Consider the following 22,686-nt stretch of genomic DNA (forward strand, 5'->3'; position numbering starts at 1 on the left):
CTTACCGAACGATCTAACTTTCAAGTTGCGTAGGAAAGGTAATGGAGAGAATGATCTTGACCAGGATTGAATGGTACCTGGAATACTATGAGATATACCCGAACGCCATGGCTGTTTTTAGCCGTCACCGATGTTCGATCGACAATGTTATAGATCTCGCCACATATGTCCAGCATCAAAAGGCATGTAAACCACTATCTGATGCCATGTTCCTTGGCGTAAAGGGAGCATACGACAACGTTCTTCATGACGCCGTCCTCGAAGCCATTGAGTCAGTGGGCCTAGGCGGACAACTGTATTGTTGGACACGCAGTTATTTACAAGGGCGGACCTTATTTGAGAACACTGCAGATGGTTCAACCTCCCAACACCCAACGCATCGTGGAGTTCCGCAAGGTGGCGTCTTGAGTCCAACCCTCTTCAACCTCGTTCTCATTGGTCTTGTAGAACGACTACCAAGTGTGGTAAAGTTATCCATGTACGCTGACGACATCTGCGTCTGGGCATCTGGCGTGACAAGACCTCAGGTACGCGCAAGACTAGAAAGCTGTGACGTTGGTATCAGTGTACCTCAAGGAACAGGGTCTGAAAATCTCGCCAGCGAAATTCGCATTGATTGCTTTTAGTCGAAAGCCAATGAGACCATACGCTATATCTATCGACGGCCAAGTCATACCATATGTCAGGACGCACAGATTTCTAGGCGTATTCATTGATAGAGACCTCTGCTGGGGCCCACATGTGGCCCACTTGAAGAAGAGGCTGACAGAAATTGCTAACTTATTCAAGTATCTTGGAGGAAAAACCTGGGGGACTTCAGTACATGCAATGATGCAATTGTACAAGACGCTTTTTCTTGGCTATTTGCGCTACAGTTTGCCTGTGTTGACCAATACCTGTAGAACCAGCATTCGGACTCTCGAAAGCATCCAGGCTATGGCTCTGCTAGTTTGTCTGGGGCTACCGCGATGTTCATCAACAGCTGAGACAATCGAGATCGCTAATGACTACCCGCTCAAGACGCATATCATAATGGAAGTGCTCAGAGCACATGTGAGGCATCTTACTCGCGCCCCTGCCCATCATCTAGCTTCACTGCCAGAAGACCGACCTCATGCCTCATTTTGCCAGACAGTCTTGTCATATCGCACACGCATTCTTACGGGATATACAACTCCATTCAGAATTTCCACTCCCCCATGGAGTATACATGACTTATGCACATGCTGAACTCACGGTTCAAGGCGTAGGGTCAAAATCCCGGCTCTCGTCTTCAGCGCTAAAGCAGCTTTCCCTTCTCTTGTTATATAAGATGTACAGTGAGCATACTCATCTATAAACTGACGCTTCAACTAAAGTGGATGGGTCTGCAGGGTCGGTGATCTTTCCTGCAACAGTGACAACGGTGAAGTTTCGGTTATCCCACCAGACATCATCGACAGCTGCGGAACTTGCTGCTCTACGTAGCGCAGTTAAAATCATTAAACACCAAGAAGCCAAGAAATGGAGCGTGTTCACGTACTCTAAGGCAGCACTAATGTGTTTGATATTCGCCTTACGCCGGGGACCTCACGAACAACTAGTGCTGGAAATTAGAGAGCTGCTTCACCACCTCTTCGACGAAGGACACAGAATCATGTTTCAGTGGCTTCCAAGTCACTGCGGCATATTGGGCAACGAACATGCCAATGCAGCTGCTCGATCAGCACACGAAGATGGTGAAGAAGAATCTATACCATTTTCAAGGACTGATGCTGCAATGACAATCCGGAAAATGGCTAATGCCGAATTAAAATCCCTGTCGAACGCCGAGTGCTTACGGCACACGTGACTGCATAGACTGGACACGCCTCGTCGACTCCGGCCTCCGCCTGGATTCTCTCGACTAGAGACAACGGTGCTTTGCCGACTATGGCTTGGTGTCGTCTTCACCAAAGCTTTCGCCTTCCGAATCGGCATGGAAGACAGTGCTGCTTGTGGTCATTGCGGCAGCGATGAAACTATAGAGCACGTTCTCTGTCACTGCTCTCGTTACAGCGTGCAAAGACGGCAACTAGCTGCTGCGTTAGCTCGCCTAGACGACAGACCTTTGTCTGAACAATCATTGCTTGAAAGGCGACATGATTTGTGTGCTCACAGAAAACACTGAAGACCTTACTGAACTTTTTGCGTGGCAGTGGCCTATTGTATAGACTATAGCACCCCAGCCCCCCCCCCCCCCTATTTTGGCACGCGTCTATTTCCATCTTCACTTTCTTTCTCATCATTCTTCCCCATTCCCCCTTCCCTTAGTGCAGGGTAGCAAACCGGATGCTCCATTTTGTGGCTAACCTCCCGACCTTTCCCTCATTTTATTATCTCTTTCTCTCTTGTCTCTCCAAAAGTCCCTTTCTTCGCCAGAGTGAATTGGCATATAAAAATATTTTCACGTGACAGGAGTCCACTGAAGTGAAGAAAAGGCGGAAGAAGCGTGCGTGAGCAGTGAGCCCTTGTGCGGCTGACCATCCTGTTCCTTGCGATGCGGAACGAATCTCTCACTTTTCATCTTGTAAATAAATTTATTCCATCGTTACAACATAAAAAAAATCACAGCATATCCACGGAGTTCATGATCATGATTGGGGCGAAGAGTCTGTTCGTCCATTCGTTCTTGCTTCCGTTCGTTCGTGCATCCGTCTGTGCATCCATTTGTCCGTCCATACGCCCATGCGTTCATTCCGTCCGTGCGTCAGTCTGTGCGTCCGTCTTTCCATGCGCCAATCTATTAGTCCATCCATTCATGTGTCCGTCCGTGCATCTGTCTGTCCATCCGTCCGTCCATCCAACCGTCCGTCTAGTGAACACTCCAAGTACCACCACCTAGCATCTTTTCATCATTTATTCAGCATGTACCGCCATCCAGCGGACATTCCAAGGACTAAACGAGAGGTGGAACACTCGCGCACTTTATTACGGCCAGCGCTTTGAGTCTACTTCCCACCTTTCACCGCCTCTAGTTCACGGCTATATACTAGTTCACTGTATTGATGGTGCTTAGGCCCAAGCGTCGTTAAACCTTGCTAAAACCAAAGAGGTTGTGCCCAGCTAGTTTAACGTGGCAACTCTTTCTGGTCAGGTAGTGCTCTAAGTGCGTCCTTCTGATACTATTTTTTTTGTAAGCATCAAATGCAAGGGAAATCTTATTGGAGGTTAAGTCAGCAATACTCGTCTCCGTAAGTTATTTAATCAGAAACAACTATCTTTTTATTTATGATTAACGTGCGCGGGTTTTCTCCTCAATTGAAAAGGGTACGCGCGTGCCGCTCCTCTACAGACCGGCCGTGAAGGTATGGATACCTGCTGCTACTACTACTACATACATCGTGGACGCATGATCCACGGCATAGGGAGGTTCTCCCCCCAAAACGAAGTTGTGGAATGAACTAAGCTAGAGAAAAGGGACAACTAAATTTACAATTCCGACTAAGAAATCTGGAGGGTCGAGTTAGATTTGGAGTCGAGAGAACTGAGAGCGGTAAACGCACGCTGCCGGTCTGTCCCGTATACTCAAGGAGGACGCCACATTCTTCTCGTTACTAGCTTGCAGTTCGGAGCGTACTAAGCAAGGAAGAAAAATTGAATTTGTTTAGGAAAGGTACTAACGTAGGCCAAGAAAGAGACGGGTAGCGTTAAATGGTAAACAGAATGTTTGAAGAGCGGTTATTCGCAAAACAGCTGTAAAACTTTGTCTCGCTCAGGCTTTGTATTAGTTAACATCAGAACTCTGAGTAGCAATTCGGGCGAGACGTTCACAGTTTATTATTGTATTAACAAGGACAAGGGCGGAATAGGTAGGGGGGGATGTAGGCAGAAGGTGGGGCTCAAAGGAACAAGGAAGAAAATGTCTAATATTATAAGTTGAGTGGCTCCATGTGCCAAAATCATAATGATATTAAAACACATCTCTCAACTCAATAGGGGACTTTGGATTAATTTTTTTGCACCCTAAGGTTGTTTAAGTGCTTTTAAATATAAGTAACCGAGTTTTCTGGTATTTCATCTATCTATCTATCTATCTATCTATCTATCTATCTATCTATCTATCTATCTATCTATCTATCTATCTATCTATCTATCTATCTATCTATCTATCTATCTATCTATCTATCTATCTATCTATCTATCTATCTATCTATCTATCTATCTATCTATCTATCTATCTATCTATCTATCTATCTATCTATCTATCTATCTATCTATCTATCTATCTATCTATCTATCTATCTATCTATCTATCTACGTGTCATGTAGCAACATGACTACATGCCACACTCATGATGCGCTCGCGGCCATTTCGCGAGCTTCACATATGCCAAGCTTTGTTCTACGTGGCGTCAATAGATGACGAAGGTATCTGACTGGTGCAAACATGATAGTTATCAGATGCGTGTGATGTCAGAACATGACTACATACCACAGTCAAGGCTCCAATAAACTTCGACGTGACGCGGTGCGCGTGCTCGCTGGCGTTCATTCAGTCGCGTCATGCCGGCGTTGCCATGCTAGGCACCGGTTCACGCTGCGTTGCTGTGACGCATGCGCGTTTCAGCGCGTCCGGCGTCCCTCCGTCACGAAAAGAGGGAGACGCAGTGTGTTCTGGTTAAGGCATTGGCGCTAAACGCAGCATGTCGCATTTCGCGCTGGTTGCCGTCGGGCCGCGCCGACGGACGCTGGTCGTGCCGGTTGCACCTAGCGTCAGACTATAGATGGTGGTGGTGGTGGTAAAAACATTTATTTCAGAAAAAGTTTACTAGAGAGTGCCGACGTGGCCCATCGGCGTGCTAGAGTGGCAAGACCCTATTCCGGGACGCCAGTGGAGCTGGAAGCTGCCCGTGCGCGCTCCACCAAGGAGCGTTGTGCAGCCAAGGTAGAGCAGCCGAGCAGGTGCTCCTCCCAAGCCTCTCTAGTTGGGATAGGAAAAGGGGATGAGAAAGGGACGGGATTAACTGGGCACGATGCTACGACGTGATATGTGTCGGCGAGCACATGACAGGTCGAGCAGGTGCCATTGATTTCCGGCAAAAAGTGCCTGGCGACCGCCGGACTTATAAAGGTGTTCGTCTGCAGGCGGCGTAGCAGTCGTTCGTCCGCTTTCTCCAAACCGCGTGCGGGGTCCGGGTAGAGGCGGCGCGAAGCCCGGTAATAAGCCAAAATTTCGCGAAAGCGCGTCAGGTTGGTATTGCCAGATTCCGTCTCGGGACATGGAGGGGCAACGGCCCGGATAGGAGAAGCGCGGGCAGCGGCATTTGCCGCCTCGTTGTTGGGGTCCACACTATACGAATGGGATGAGGGTTAAAGCGCCAAGAGGCTGCCTGTAGTAGGCTAGCCGCCAGCGGAGCAATGGAACCCTGAAGGTACTGAGAACAGGCCGAGCGCGAGTCCGTCAGGATGGTGCGTGAGGCAGGGTGAGAGGCGGCCAAAGCTATGGCAACCTCTTCAGCGTGCGTTACTGTGTCTGCTCGAAAGGAGAGGCCATCTACGTGTTTGCCCTCTGTAATCACGGCAGCCGTGAAGTGACCCGAGGGGGAGGGACCCGAGACGTCCACGTAGAAAACACCAGGACGATCGGAGTGTCGCGTATGAAGGGCCGCGGCGCGTGCTAGTCTACGGCCAGGATGGAGGTCAGGGTTCATATTACGGGGTAGAGGTTCCACCCATAGCTTTTGACGCCAGAGCTCTGGTACCGGCTGCAGAGGGTCTTGGTCAGATATCGGGTTAAGGCCAAGTCTGTGTAGAAGACGGCGCCCTGAAGGCGTCTGCGACAGTCGATTGATTTGGTTAACGCGATGAGCTTCGCGCATCTCTGCAAAGGTGTTGTGTACCCCCAGAGCCGTGAATCGGCTGTTGGAAGTTGCAATAGGTAGGTCCAGAGCGCGTTTGTATACTGAACGAAGAAGGACGTCCAGCTGGTGCTCGTGTCGACGACGCAGGCGAAGGTAAGGCAAGGCGTAGAGGACGCGACTGGTGACAAACGCGTGGGCCAATCGGAGGGACTGAGACCCGCGGAGGCCGCCGCGCTTGGTAGAAACTCGCCGTATCATGCGGCTCACCTGTTCGCTAGTGCGTCTGAGGCCTGCTATTGTGCCCTTTGGATCCAAGGACGATGTGAGGTGAAGGCCAAGAACCCGAATATTTTGCACTGACGGGACGGGCCCGGACGGAAGAAAAATTTGAGGCGGCGGTAGCGGAGAGACTGAAAGAAGAGCCGATTTAGCTGGAGAGCACTCCAGGCCGCATGAACCTGCGTAGGTGTCCACCAGAAGGGCAGCCTTTTGCAGGCGTTCTTCGATTTGCGCTAAGGAGCCGGTGTTGGTCCAGATTGTGATATCGTCCGCATATAATGCGTGTTGTATTCCCTCGACCTCGCTTAGAAGAGAGGGGATGTTCATCATCGCCAGGTTAAAAAGCAGAGGAGACAGAACTGCCCCTTGAGGTGTACCCCGCGTGCCTAATAAGTACGGGCCGTGTTCGGTAGAATTAAGGCGAATGAAGGCGGTGCGATGTGATAGAAAGGCGCGAATGTAGTTGAAAGTCTTCTGCCCGCAGTTTGTGGTAGACAGGTTAGTGAGTATAGTGCTGTGTTTGAAGTTGTCGAACGCCCCGCGGAGATCGAGAGCGAGCACGGCTTTATCGTTATGGCGCATAGTAGTCGGCTCTATGATATCGTGTTGAAGCTGGAGCAGGACGTCCTGCGCCGACAGATGCGGGCGAAAGCCAAACATCGTGTCGGCAAAGGTGCTCCTGGCCTCCAAGTAGGCTGAAAGGCGTTCGCGAACCATGGTTTCCATGAGTTTGCCTGCGCAAGACGTAAGTGAGATGGGTCTCAGTGCCTCAATACTAACGGACTTTGCCGATTTGGGAATGAATGTCACGACCGATGTGGTCCATTCCGTTGGAAGCGGAGAACCGTCCCATATCGAATTTATAAGCTGGAGTAGCGAGAGGTGTGCTTGGTCGGGAAGATTTGCCAGGAGCGATACTGTGATTCCGTCGCGTCCAGGGGCCGTGCCCCGTCGCATTTTCGTGAGTGCAAATCGTAAATCAGAAAGCGTGTATGGGGCGTCAAGGTCGGTGTTAGGGGCGCCGGAATACGTATATGCTGGGCCTGCGGGATCAATTGTGCGGCAGATGTAGCGGTCACAAAGTTCTCGCGCGAGTTCATCCGTAGTGCCCTGAAATGCATGCAGAACACGGTGGAGCTGGCGTTGCGTTTCTCCCCTGGTGGTGGAGGGATCGAGAAGGCTTCTAAAGAGTCGCCACGCACTCTTAGAGCTCATCTGTTTTGCAGCCTTCGAACAGGTGTCTGCCCAGTTAGCATCGGAAAGTTGTGCGGAGTATGCGGCCGCCTCTGCAGTGAGCGCCTCAATGCGAGCGCGAAGTTTCCGATTAAGTTTGTTGCGTTTCCAGCGCCTTATGAGCCCGCGGCGAGCGTGCCAAGATGTAGGAGGTGTGGATCGATTGCAGGAGTCAAATTAGAGGTTGCAAGGGTGCGAGTGTTCGCTTGTTTCATATGAAGAGCGTATGATGCCCACGCTGCATATTCGGTCGAGGAGAGGCCGGCGGGGAATGGTTGCATTCTGAACTGAGTCCAATCGGTGAGACGGGCTTGGCCCCAGTGTTGGCGCATTTTATGCCGCGGTGTGAACGAAATGCGGAGTAAAAAGTGATCGCTGCCTAGGTTTTCGCCTAAATTTTCCCATGTAGCATCGCGGATGTGACGGGTGAGGGAGAGGTCGGGGCATGTGTCTCGCGTGACCGAGTTGCCGGAACGTGTGGGTTGTGCCGGATCGGTAAGAAGCGTCAGGCTCAGCGAGGAAATGAGCTCCTTGAGCTCTCTGCCCCGGGCCTTCTCGTAGTGGTAACCCCAGTGAGGGCTGGGGGCATTAAAGTCCCCGACAATCACCAGTGGTTGTCGGGCCGCTATACGCAGTGCCCGATGGAAGAGATGCGCAAACGAAGCCCTCGCAAGGCGAGGGGGACAGTACACGTTTAAGATATGTATTGATGGTTGGCCCCTCCGCTGAGACAGCACTGATATCATGCAGTAGTCGTAAGGAAGATCCAGATCGAGGTCGATCTGTATCGCCGTGTAAGCTTTATGCACGAGGAGGCATGTGGTGGTGCCGCCTACATAGGAGCAGTATCCAGAAAGGGATGGAGCAGGGCCAGATTCTTGGAGCGCCAAGACGGCCGGCTGAGAGCCAAGTGAGCTGAGGAAAAGGGAAAGATGTGAACGCTTTCGCCTGTTCCCGAAGCCTCCAGGATTCCACTGTATGATCTCGAATTTAGACGCAATGTTTGAACGGGACGTACGATTGGTAGCCATCGTGACTGTCCTAGGTTTTATATTTGGTCCTCCATGTCCCGCTCGGAATCCTCAGAGGCAGGGAGGGGCACGGAGGCCGGATTGTCCGACGGCGGGGTGGTGGTAGCCACCTTACGACGACGCCGTGGAGCTGTACCCTCACTGCTCACCGAGCAGGAGCGGGAACGCGATGCCTTGGGTTGAAACTGGGTGATTGCCCAAGCTTGAATAGCCTGGGTAACCTCTACTACTATGCGTTGGACCGAGAAGCTGGTGAGGAGGTGATTAATCGAAGCTTCGACGCGCGTGAGGCGTTCCTCTACGCGCGGGGTGTACTCTTCGCTAGGGAGAGTTTCGTTAGCGGGCAAGAGAACCTGAGGTGCCCCAGGAGCCTCAAGAGCTTCTGGAGTAGATGTAGCACCGGTTCCGAGTGCTGGAGTACACATGGCTGCTTGAACCGGCGGTTTAATGGGAGTGGACTTAGCGCGAGGACTAAGCTTGGACATAGCTGGCGTAGCCGCCTGGACAGAGGAGGCAATACCGGATGGCCTTGCAGTACACTGTTGTTGGGGTTGAAGTCGCTTATTTAAGAGTTCGAGTTGTTTAGTTAAAAGAGAATTTTGCTTTTGAAGTGCCGCAACTTGCTGGCGAAGGGCCGCAAGTTCGGGAGAAGGAGGATCGACAGAAGGGGGTGAGAGAGGCTTAGAAGCAGCTTTCCCTGCCCAACTGCTCACCTGAGGTACCGCCGCTGGTGCTTCGAGCGGTGGGAATGCTTGAGAGTCGGCGTGGAGTGGTGGAGCCGAATGATGCAGGTTTGTGCTGCTGTCTGGCTGTGACGAACATGAGGTGGTCCCTCGAGGAGATGTTGAGGGCTGCTTGCGTTTCCGATATTTTCGGTATTTTGCCGTGCAGCCACTGGTCCCAGTCTCATGGGCGCCGTGGCAGAGGAGGCACTTGGGGTGGCAGTCGTGGGCATTGAGACCTGCAGGTGCGGGGGTTCCACATTTGGCACACTGGGTTGGAGCGGCGTGAGGGCACTGAGGTGGTCGATGACCGATGGTACCGCACTTGGTGCATACAGGGACCGTTTTCTTATAGGCGCGGATATACGTCGCCACGCAGTGGTAGAAGAGGAAGCGGGGTAACTTCGTGCCCTCGAAAGTCACCACCGCCGCCGCGGAATCTCCGAGTTTGCGGACCGCAAGGATAGTACCTTGAGGCCAATACAGTTCAGACTTTATCTTTTCCGGGCTTTCAGCAGGGTTTACATTGATGACGCCCTTGCATGTATCCCCTGGTGCCTTGGCGTGGCCTCGAACGGGCAGCTGCTGATCCCCCACTTGCAGCTGGAAGTCCCCGAGGAGTCGCTGTGCCATAGGCAAAATGGTGGTGCTACAGACCAAGATGTTCTGTTCCCAGATTGGCCACACTTGAATTTGCGTGGTAGTCCGGTCGCCGAGGTAGCTGCGGATGGCGTCGCCCGCGCGATCGGCCGGGACAAATGTGCGTAGCTCGCAGGGAACGCGAGGTTTCAGCACTACGATGTAGTCGTCGCGAGAGAGGCGAGGAGTTTGACGCGGACGCCACTTGCGTTGCTTCGCTGGCTGCGAGGACGGAGCAGAGGTAGGCACACCGCCGGAGGGATGGCGCGCCGGCGTTCCTTGCAAGGCTGGGGAATGGTGGCCCGCCGTGGCGTCTCGTTGTTGTTGAGACGCAGACTTCGATTTCGCTTGCTTGCGTTGCCACAGTTTCACCATGTCGTCGAGGTATTCATCTTCTGATGGCATAGTGTTTTCGGAGGATGAAATCTCCATGGACAGCATTTGGCTTGAGGTAGGATCATAGCCCGTAACCACGTTAGCGGCCGCCATCGCCGGGCTGAGAGCCCTTAGCGAGGCGGCGTTGTAGCCGGGAGTGAAGGACGTCCCTCAAGTTGTCAAAACTGGACCCACCTGGACGAAGGTGTTGTCTAGGCGAAGCGGAGAACTTGGCGGTGACGATAAATCCAAGTTTCAGGGGTACCAAGGTGGATGTCCGCAGAAATAGCAGAAAATCTACGGAGGCGATGTGGAGTGCGTCCGTCACCATCGAGCGCTCCAGACTATAGAGTGCTCACGTTTTGCTAACGTGGTGTCGCTGTGCCCAGTGTACGCGCGTCAAAGCTAAATCGGAATATATTGGGCCCCTCGTCATACGCTCGCAGCTGTTTTGCTAACTCCACATATAGCAAATTTGGCGTTACGTGACGTCAATGGACGACAGAAGTATGGCTGGTGCAAACATGATAATGCTGACAAGCGTGCCTTTAAGAAAGTGACAACATACCACGTTCATAGCGTGCTCGCGGCCTCTTCGCTAGCTCTACATATACTAAATTTGGTATCACGTGATGTAAATAGATGACGAAGGTAAACGACACATCCAAACATGATAATAATAACACGTAAGTCATGTATGGCATCATTTGCCTCCACCTCGTAACATTGCGCTGATTATTAAGTGACAAATCAACCTTCCTCATTCAGGCCTCGCATATAATTGACTCCCACTGTACGTGGGATCTGCCAATTTTTTTTTATGTTGTCGTTGTTGCTGGCTTCTCAAAATGTTTCAACCCCACGACTCGAGATTGTAGTTAAGAAAGATAATTCTTGAACGAAGAAATAAATGAAATGATTTGAATCGCGTACCCAGAAATGATGAAATATCCCTGTGGTACTCACTGACGCAGAAAAATAAATCTGTAATATGGTCTGCAAAAAAATGTGGAGCTCATTCATTCTAGCACATAAAATATATTTGGCCTGAGGGCTTGCTCATACTTGGGCTCAGTAAAATTTTTTTTTCAAGCTGACTACAGGCGAACAACAACAACGGAGGCAGCTGCTCTTCACGTTTTCTTGTCTGACGGACCTTGCTTGCCTGGCCTGGGTGCCTCTTCGAGTTCCTGTGTGGCTGTCTTCGGCATCTGGGGGCATCCTCCTGGGGTGTGCGGCCATTGCGGGAGATGCTGACTTGAGCTCAGCTGACTTGAGCTCAGCTGACTGATGTCTGTCGCGTCTCCCGGCCAGGTAAAGCTCCGCCTGGTCGGCATCCCTCGCTAATCATAATTTACCCATTGATCTTTTCTTGTGCAGTGGTCTCAGCAGCGTTCCGGTGGGTCTGGTCCCAACAAATGGGGCTTCTATTCACACGAAAAACCCAAAAAGCATCCAGGAGGAGCTATGGAAGGTGACCGAACACTTCTAACTCATCACCGAGGTGCGACAGTTTGGTTGTGGAGGTATTCTGGGATGTTCTCCAGATCAGGCCTGCGTATCAGATCTGCTAAAATGCACATCGTTTGCCTTTCGCCCAGTGAACTTTTTTGTTCCTTCTCACTTGGCCCGTGTGAAAGGCTTCGTAGAGTGAACTTGAGCCTGTCTCCGCTTGAAATTCTAGAGATGTTTTCTGCAGCAGGCTTGGTGGCAGTCTTTCGCTTTTCACGTAGCGCTGACAGAAATAAGACCCCAGCAGAGTCGGTGATAGTTACCTTTGCTGGAACTACTAGTCCAACAGAGATCAAGGCGTGGCCACTGATATATCGGGTCGAAACGCTATCTCCTCGTCCACGGCAGGGCTATAAATGCTGACGTTTTGGGCATAGAATAAAGGCTTGTCGATCACTAGAGCAGTGTCAAATGTGTGCAGGACGACACAACTCTAAAGAATGCACAGCTCAGGAAATGTATTGCTGTCTCTGCGGTGGCCTTCATCCATTTAATGATGGCACATGCCCTGCGAGAGCTCAGTAGATTCAGTTTATGGAAATATTTGAGCAAAAACGCTGTTCGAGACGCGAAACTCGAATCGCCATCGCAGAGCGCTCTCGGTACGTTGTTGCTGCGATCCGTAATAACCATGTCACGGACTCGTCACTCTCAGAAGTGATAGCCTCGACCGTTGGGAAAACAATGACAAAGCTATTGGAGAACCTTTTCGTGACGCTGACGTTGTCATTTGCTCAAATAATGCACAAATCGCTCAAGACCTCAAGAATGTTAATCATCCAGATGCAGCTTCTATGCTTTCTTCAGCTAAAGAGGTGAATACATGATCTCTATAAACAGGGCCTTCTAAATCCAGCCACAGAATAGCAACACCTGTTGAAGAGTTATATTCATCGAGAGCTGGTCCGTCGGACTGTGGCCATAAAATAATTCCCGTTGAACATTTAGATTGGAACTCTGATTCAGGTTCGCAGGACTCACAAATTGAATTTGAAAAAAAAAAAACTTAAACGGCGGGCGTCGCCACGAGAACATGGATCTCGAGTGAGTCCTAAAGGAAAAAGTAAAAAAAAAATATCAGAAAGAAATAGCATCAAAAGAAGATTTTTTATATCCTCAAAATAGGTAGATTAACAATTATGCAGTAAAATTGTCGGTCAATTTTTTTCCGCAACTACTGATTTGTTTTACCTGCTTAATCAGCATTCCCCAGATGTTATAGTGTTGCAAGAAACTTGGCTCTCTAAAGATAAAATCTTTCATCTTAAAAACCACCGAACATTTCGCTTAAACCGCCGCTCTCAAGGTGGTGGTTTAGCAGTGTTAATCTTTTAGAAAATTGTGCAGCGGGTAAAAGTTACAGGTCAAGTAATGATTTAGAAAGTTAAATTTTAACATTAGGTATCTCTCTTCAGGGACACCTTCCCTTTTCGTTAGTAAACGCTCGTTTTCTGCCAGGTGTTCAAAATTCTAGTGTTTTAGATACCGCAATTTCGTCTTGCAGAAAAGACATATTAGTGGTAGGAGACTTCAATTCTTAACACTTCGTGGGGATTCAGAACAGATATGAGTATACAAGCGTGTGTGCGAGTTTGTTGCTAAAAATAATTTAACATGCATTAACCAGCAAACCCCCACGTTTGTGTGCAATAAGTTTCATGCTGCGATTGATCTCACTTTCTGTAGTCCTAGCCTCTGTATTTCTACATGGTCTACTTTGAACTCGAGTACAAATAGCGACCATTTTCCCATATTATTTGAGCATGTATGCCCCGTGACTTCAGTAATCAGGCAGCCCACTTCTCACATCAAATTCAATACATTTGAACAGACACTACATGTGGCTTTGTCAAAACTAACCGAGGAAAATGAAGAGCGGAATGTTATCAACTTCAATGATGTTCTAAAACAATCTTTAAATAAAGCTAAATTCACAGTTCAGGTCTCTAAACAACGTCGTTTGAATCATTGGTGGAACTCTGATTGTTCACGTCATTACAGGCTAAGAAAAGCGGTGTGGCGAAAACTTCATGCTCAATAATCAATGCAGTAGAAAGTGGAGTGATTATAAATACGCAGCTGCAGTTTTTAAATGAACAGTTGCCAACAGTTGCCGCTGCGAAGGATAACTATGATAGCCAACGTTCTGAGTTCGTTTAAACGCAAGGCCCCAGGAAATTATTTTGCAACTTCCCTACCATGTGTTCCGGGAATGTGAAGCCATCGGCCCCACCCTAAGCGAGGACAGGTGGGCTGCGCTCTTACGCAGCCCCGAACTTGAGGATCAAACCCTGGCCGCCCACAGTGCCCGTGAACGGGCCGCCGAGCTCGGCTTGACGGTCCCTACGTGGGATTAGCTGGGTGGCGCGGGGTCTCCCCTGCGTCTTCTCAGGACCAAAATAATGTTTCAATCAATCAATCAATCAATCAATCAATCAATCAATCAATCAATCAATCAATCAATCAATCAATCAATCAATCAATCAATTAATCAGTCAGTCAGTCAGTCAATCAATCAATCAATCAATCTATGAAGCAAAAAAAGTAATCCCACCACCAACAAACCTCGAATCGATAGGCTGAACACCAAGTGAGTTGCCTACTTTTCTAGAAAATATTGCTCAAGGGCTTGAAAGCCGCTTCACGGCTGCTTGCTTTTACCACTCTCCGTGCCCTGTTAACAGCGATGACTTCGAAAGGGTTACAGCATCGGAAATAGCACAAGTAGTGAAAATGTTGCCCAATTCTGCTCTAGGTCCTGATGAAATAACTGCATTGGTAATAAAAATAATCCATAAAGTATCACCTCAAGATTTACTTGCAATAGTTAACCACTCCATTAGACATTCGTGGATTCCGCCTGAGTGGAGAATCGCGAAAATAATTTCTTTATCAAAGAAACATGAAGCTGGGTTCACTTTGGATAACATTAGGTCTAGTTCACTCACATCTAATCTGGTAAAGCTAACCGAAAGAATTCTACACAACAGGATAGACAACTGGTTGGATGAAAACACAATTTTACGCCCATGCCAAATCGGATTAAGGCGTGGCTGCTCCATTTGGTGTGCCCGTGTCGATTTGAAAAGCAGGATAGAACTAGCTCGTTCTAAGAAACAGGTTAGTGCTTTAGTAACTTTACTATTGCAAAAGCTTATGACAGTGTGGAACACATTAAACTAATAAATTCACTAATGCACGTCGGTTTACCAAATTACTTCGTGGCATGGGTTTACTCCTTTCTAAAAGATGGAAAATTCTGTTGTTCTCAAGCTGGTGTGTCGTCTTCAAAGTAAAAATAAACTAGAGATCTCCCCCAAGGTTTGGTATGGTCACCATTATTATTTAATGTTTTATTGCGCGCAATTTCAGGACAACATGATGCACAGGTGTATGTATACGCTGACGAAATCGAATATTTAATACAGCTGCAGATATACGTACACTATATCAGATGTTACAGTTTCTTATGAACGCTCTGGACACACGGTTAGACGACATTAATCTATCATTAAACATCATGAAATGTGCAATCGTAGTTTTTCCAATAAGCGTTCCAGTGCAGACTTCCGTACTTTACAGATAGGACTTTATCCCGCAGGTGAAATCAATTAAACACTTAGGACTGAATTATACTGAAAACTTAAATTGGAGTACACATACAGAAAAGATGGCAGCTAAAACAGCACGGGCACTTAGGATGCTTCGTAGGCTCAGCAATAAACGTTCTGGTTTGCGTTGTGATGTGCTGGTCATGATATATTTTATGTATATTCACCCAATATTGGAGTTTGGCTGTGTCTTGTTTTCTGGAGCACCCGCCTGGTATCGTTAAATAATAACACCAAATGGTCAAATTTTCCGGAGCCCTCCACTACAGTGTCACTCGTAATACTGATGCGTGGAAACGTAAAACTTCAGATATAATAATAATAATAATAATAATAATAATAATAATAATAATAATAATAATAATAATAATAATAATAATAATAATAATAATAATAATAATAATAATAATAATAATAATAATAATAATAATAATAATAATAATAATATTAATAATAATAATAATAATAATAATAATAATAATAATAATAATAATAATAATAATAATAATAACTTTTATGACAATTATTATTAAATAAATTGAATTGAGAACGAAAAAGTGCAGTGCTGCGTGCGCCACGAGCCGGTTTGACACCGAGAGGCCAGAAGAAGAAGAAGAAGAAATCTCGTCATGGCCACGCGGAACACCGGGCTGCCCGATTTAGAGTAAGACTACTTGATTTATACAAATTGGTTACTGTTGCCAGTTGAGTTGTGTAGCTTTTAAAGTCGACTTGACGAATATTTGGAGCAGGGCGTGGATTCGACAACTAGAATTGGCCAGAAGTGGGACCGCAGAGCATGCTTCAGCACTCGTGTTAACATAAGCGTATTCCACTTGCAATTTCTGTATGAGAATATTTCAGCCAAGAACAATGCGGGACATACTCATTAGAGAAGTCAGCTGACCCCTGGCAAAGCGAATTCGCGATGTTTGAGAATTTGGTTTTTAATTCCAATAAGAAAAGTAAGCTTGATTAATGTTAAGTGGAGAATAAAACAAAACAACGAATTGGTTTAGATTGATTACTGCACCAAGAAAATGCGAAAGTCATTAATCTTTGTACAATGGATGTACTAATAGATGAGAAAATTGAGGTTTAATAATGAAGTATCGCACCGAAATTGCCGCAAGTGACGTCATGGGGATCATAGCGTGATATTTTAATTTCGGCGAGGTTGTTTCAACGAAACTTTCTGCAACATGGTATCTTAGGTCTACAGTTTCCTCATAAGACAACTTACTTCTTTAGCGAATAGGAACCACGTAGGATCCCATAGATGCCGTCAAAATTTATGACGTCATGACGTCATGGCGCGGAAATTTCAAAGCGGCATCGCCCCTCACATTTTCTTTTTACGCGTTTGCTGGCTTACAAAAAATTTTATCGCGGAAAGGGGGAGAATTCGGACTTGTGAAAGAGCACTCTAAAAAAATATCGAGTAAAAAGGGTGTCTTTTTGTCCCCCAACAATAATCGTCGTCAGGCTTGCGTGCGCTTCCTTTCTTGAAAAGTCGGCGCTGGCCACTTTCCTACCGAGAATGCAATGTAACCCGGATAATGGGCATGTCGATCGTGACTGGAATGTACCGGGCGCGGGGCGATAGCGCAAGGATGGAACGCAATATAGATGACGATTATTGTTGTGGGACAAAAAGACACCCTTTTTACTCGCTCTTTTTTTAGAGTGAGCAGTTTACCAATGTTAAAGTCCGTTTAAGCTAAACCTAAGCTGACATTCCATGCGCAGAAACCCCGAGGCAATACCAGAGCCGCGAAAGCAACAAGATGGCGGCAGGAAGAAGCGGAAGAAAAGGAAGAAACGTCACCAGAAAAGCTCTAGGAAGTCGAACGAAGGCTCTACTTTGCTGGCGTCGGCGAACCTTTCGCAAGCGTCGGCGGCCTGGAGCAGCACTACTCTTGCGACCGTGGATGAGCCGGAGTCCAGCGACGCCTTGCCCTTCCGGAGTAGTAGCGAAGCTCCAAAGTTAGTCCCGGAACCGGAAGACCAATCGGCTGGAAGTGCAGCGGCCCCTGAGATAGGATGGCTACGACCTAAAGGCGACAGCGGGCCGCAGCAGACCATCTCCGAGGGAAAGGCGCCTGTTCCTCACCAACCGCCGCAGACGTCCGTAATCGAACGAGAATCGTCTGCTAGGTTACCGCAGCAGTCGACACAAAGCCCCGCCGAGGAAGTACCAGAACCAAGCACACTAGCTGGCCGGCAGCGGCAGTTGTCAGAAGCCTCGCTCGTCGCTGCGTCTCCGGGCACGCTTGTTCCAAGCAGGCGGGCATCGTCTCGTCACTGGGGCGGCAGCCTGTTCGACATGTCGCCCAGCACCAAGTTCGACGAAACGACGCTGGTTCTCGGATCACGCGCCAGCATGCCCGAGGTCTTTGGGCGCTGGTGCCCGGACAAGACGTCGCCGGAATGTCAAGTTGCCGTGGGACTTGATGGGTCAAGTCTACCGCCGGGAAGCATGACAGAAAGGTCGCTCCAACATGCCGCTACATCTAAGGATGCGCAGTTACGACCTTTCGAAGGACAAAGACGACCTTCCGTTGTGCACTGGTCGTCCGGTTACGTGCGAACGCCGGATAGGCTCTCCATGGTTGGCACTTCGGGAACGGCAGTATCAGGACAGTCGGCGAAAATCTCTCGGAGTGAGTCTGAGGTATGGCATCTAGCGTATCGTATGAATGATCTCATTTCTCTTAAAAGTGATTCTATACGCGTGCTCGATACACATTTATTGCCATGGGCACTACAGGCGCAGTTTTGGCGTCGTCATCGCTGGCGCCGTCATGTTCTGTATTACTTATAAATCGATAACATCACTCCGCGCATCGCATGCTAAGCGTGTGACTGTTAGTGCGGTAACGCTGCGAACGAACGAAGCTCAAGCCAACGCTTTTATTAGAACGAACGTTGGCTTCAGCAGAGATGAAACGAGCCGGCTGTCTCCGTCGCGCGAAAGGTGCGCGAAGATTGCGGCCGAAAGAGGGACGGCTGTGCGGCGTGGTCACGCGTGGTCGAGCACGCCGTGTCCGGTAGTTTTAGAGATGATCAGTAGATGGATCATAGCTTTGTAGGTGTTGTGCTTTCATCGCAAAGTCTGCGTTGAAGACATAGACAGCAAGAAGGTGGCTTCGCCCGATGAAGCGGCCGCGTTTGCTGATGAAGTGAGCTGCTAGCCTTGCTTCGTGTTACATTCAAATTGCAACAACATTCAGTGCTTCGACCTAGTGGCGATACCGAGATTTATAACGTAGCCTGGAAACATAACTAATTTCTCAACCAGGACGCTGTCAACAAAAGAAAGAAGGTTAGGCGTGTTGGTTATTCATTGTTCTTCATAAAACAGAGCTAACAAAGAAACAAGGGACACTTCTGATTTCTTTCTGTCCCGTGTTCCTTTGTGCATTATAATTTACGAAGAACGCCCTGCAAGAAATCGCTTAGTCTGTCCTCAGCCATCTCGTAACCAGTGGGAGTGGCTCATAGCTCATGCAGCACCCGTTTCTCACTGTCTCTAACTCTCTCCCACGCACGCACACGTGCCCACAGAGACGCACGCGCACCATGTTTTCACGTTGAAGAGCTTTCGCCAGCGTTCATGACTCTCACACAAAGTTTGAAAAATAGTGGAGGCTTGCTACGTGGTATACTCAAGTATTTTTCCGTGCTGGCTTACCATATAGTAAGGAAATAGATTTCGTTAAAGTTTTATAGCCACGCGAGTTGCTCACGGCATACGGTAAAACGTGTCAAAGTGGCTGATGCAGGTCTGAAATAGCATGGCCCCGTCTTGGCCATCGAAAAAGCTACGTGCCGACCGCGACAGTGTGGTACTTGCGTGCTCACCGCAAGGTAAACAGGCTCAGCTATAACACCGCTCATCATGAAACTCTCTAGCCTTGTGACTGCCGTACATCTCCAGCTGCAATAAGTTTGCTGACAACCCTGCAGCAATGCGACACGGCCACTTTTGATCTTGATTGAGCTCGATCCAGGTCAAATTTTTCTGCAACAATTGACCCTCTTCTGTCGTTGCTTGCTGAGATTAACAAATCGTGAACGAGAGATTTAATCTTGATCGAGCATCGAGCTTGATCCAGGTCAAATTTTCCGGCAACAATAATTGACTTTCTTGTTTCGTTGCTTGCGCAGATTAACAAATCGTGAACGAAAGATCTGATCTTGATCGAGCTGGATCACTATCGTAATTGCACCTCTTGACACCCGCCAGTATAATGCTCGCAAACCACATTCACACGGAGTCAGTCTTTTACCCCCTCTTTTTTGCGATGATCGGCCACAATGCTCTACCTGTCATTTGGCTATCTTTTCAGGCTCAAGCTCCACATGCCACCGTCAGGGGTACACGAGTCGGCCGAGTGGATAGTGGACAGATAATGGTTGCCGGCTCTCTCTGCTGCACGTTCTGGTTAACGACGCTGGGCATTCTACTGCTCATGTGGGGGCAGCAGACGCGGGAAGACCGGGAAGATCCAATGTGCACGACGGACGACTGTGTCAGACTCGCCGAGCTAATCGCCAACATCACCAGCGCCACGGGCGTGGACCCCTGTGAGGACTTCGGTGCGTACGTATGCTCAGCCGTGTCGTCATATATAGGCGAGGCCCACCCCAAAGGCAACAGTGTGGTGCCCTCTGCCATGGACACCGCCATTCCCACCTGGTTGGACGGTTTGGGAGAAACACTTCGCGATGGCAGCGTGACACTCCGCACCGGTCGCAAGCCCTTGGAGATGTACGATTCGTGCATGGGAGTCGACGGCTCGCGTGGCTATGGCACCGACCCGACCGAGTTCTTGCGGCTCTTGAAAGAGGTCGGGCTCAGCTGGCCCGAGGACCCTCCGAAAGGTGTTGACGCCATCTGCGTCTTTGTTTCGCTCGCGTTTCTCTACGAAGCGCCGGCTTGGTTCTCGGTGGCAATCGCCGAGTCATCGTCGGCTTCTCAGGAATGGCGACTGGTCATCTCTCCCGACCGTTACACGTCCTCGCTGTGGGTGCGTCATGAGAACACGATGCGCTCTGAGGAATACGTCTCGTTTTGGAAGGCTATGCAACGATCGCTCGTTAGTGACTCTAGCACTTCCGTCGACGAAAAAGCGATAGAGGAGACGGCCAAGATGAATGACGACATTCTGTCCAAGCTGTACGCAGCGCTCACGAAGCCGCTGAAAAGGACGGCGCTATCATCAATCGCAGACATGGCGAACTACACGACCTCAATTACACCTGCGAGCTGGTTCAGGGCGCTGGCGGGGTGCCTGCCGCTGCGCCCTACGCTCGCCACCGAGGTCTTCCTAACTAACATAGCCTACGTAAGAACCATTGGTGACCTGTTCGCCGCGTACGATGACCAAAAGCTGGTACGCCATCTGTCCTGGACTTTCGTGCAGGTGTATGGACCAGTCGTGAATCCTCAACTATTCTCAGATCAACTGGAGGATGCCAACATCACATTGGTCTACCGCCCTTTGTTTTGCGGCCTCAACGTCGAAATTCCATACAAGCTGCTTCTTTCGACGTTGTACTATGTCGCTAGAGTCTCCGACTACGACAGGGCATCCATAAACGCCGCTTTCGACAACTTGGTTGCCACAGCTGTCGAAAAGGTATCAAACTGTAGTTGGCTAGACGCCGATGGCAAGTACCTGACCGACGCCAAGGTGAAGGCTGTCAATGCAAGCATCTGGCCTGACGAAGCGCTCTTGAAGACTAGGCTCCTTGAGTCCATGTACGAGGGGTTTCCGGAAAATAAGACGTCATTCTCCCTCTACTGGGTCGACTCTCGGAGGGCAATCCGTCGGTCCAAGAGTCGCTACCAGCTTTACCGTCGCCTCTCGACGGGACCGATAAATTCGCAAGAACCATACCTGATGTACGACGCCATCGCAAATAGCGTACATGTGGCCTTGGGCGCCCTAGTCCCTCCATTGTACTACCAGAACGCCACTAAAGGCGCTATGTACGGGGGCATCGGGTTTCTCATGGCACTCCACATCATCAAGTCCATAGACCGAGAGGGCCTGCGATGGGACCCCAACGGCAACTTCGTCGACTCGTTCCTGTCGCAGGCGTCTCTAGAAGAGTTCGTCATGTTGGACTTGTGTCCCGGTCGGGGACGGCAGATGACTGCTTTTCCGGAAATTCCGGCTGTAGAAGTCGCCTACGCCGCTCTGAAAGCGGCTCTCAGAAAAGACGGTCGTCGCTACAGAATTGCCAAGAACCTCAGTGAAGAGCAAGTTTTCTTCATCACTCTCTGCTACATGACGTGTGTGCGTGGCCACGTTGGCATTCACCACGTCGGAGACAACTGCAACAAGGCCTTGAAGAACTTTCCCGAGTTCGCGAGAACCTTTTCTTGTACCCAGGGTTCCAAAATGAACCCACGCAGCAAGTGCTTGTTTTTTGACTGACAAAAGTCAGAACAACACTTGTAGCTATCCCTTAATAAATCGCTGTCTCTATCACCTTATATGCGGCCCAAAGGCATTCGTTGGACAAGGATGTTTAGTAGAGTTGAAATACTCTGATAGCGTGTTCGCACTACATGACAGAAGCGAAAAGCGCTCGCCATTAAACTGAGCGCTTGCACCTTCGTTCTGTTGATTGCGTAAGTATTTTTTCGTCATTAAATATGTCGCTTAGTACAAGACGTTTTCGGGGTCTTGTCAATTAATGGAGCTCAGTGTTCACAGACTAAACGGGTGAAACGTGTGTAGACTAAAGTGTGAAACAAATCTCTTTGTTGATGTTTCAGTGATTTTTTGGATTTTTGGTGTTTAACGTCCCAAAACCACCATATGATTAGGAGAGATGCCGTAGTGGAGGGCTCCGGAAATTTCGACCACCATGGGGTTCTTTAACGTGCACCCAAATCTGAGCACCCGGGCCTACAACATTTCCGCCTCCATCAGAGATGCAGCCGCTGCAGCTAAGATTCGATCCCGCGACTTGCGGGTCAGCAGCCGAGTACCTTGGCCACTAGATCACCACGGCGGGGCGTTGATGTTTCAGTGTTCTGCGGTTGTATTCCAATAGTACATACCCCCAATGTCCAGTAATTTCAAGAAAAATAGCTAAATAATTTCGCAATTGCTTTACAAAAACTATAAAATGTACGCTTCCCTTGTGGCGTGAAATCCGCAAGCGTGGGAACGAAGCATACGTACAGAAAAACTGCGTAACATATTGAAACCTTGAACTTAGAAGTGTGGCAGCTTGGGCTAGTTAGTACGGCATGACGATAGTTATAGCGTGAGGTCCTTCTTGTCTCTGTGTCGTCGTTTTGTTCTCGCGCTATAACTATCGTCTTGAACTTAGCTTTAGAAAAAGCATTTTGTAGTAAACTGATTTCTTTTCTTGCTAAAATAGGAACGGAATGTTACTTTCAGCAGTTGTATTCTATAACGTCTATCAATAACGTCTC

The sequence above is a fragment of the Rhipicephalus microplus genome, chromosome 3 (assembly GCF_043290135.1).
Source record: "Rhipicephalus microplus isolate Deutch F79 chromosome 3, USDA_Rmic, whole genome shotgun sequence".
Classification (NCBI taxonomy): Eukaryota; Metazoa; Arthropoda; class Arachnida; order Ixodida; family Ixodidae; genus Rhipicephalus; species Rhipicephalus microplus.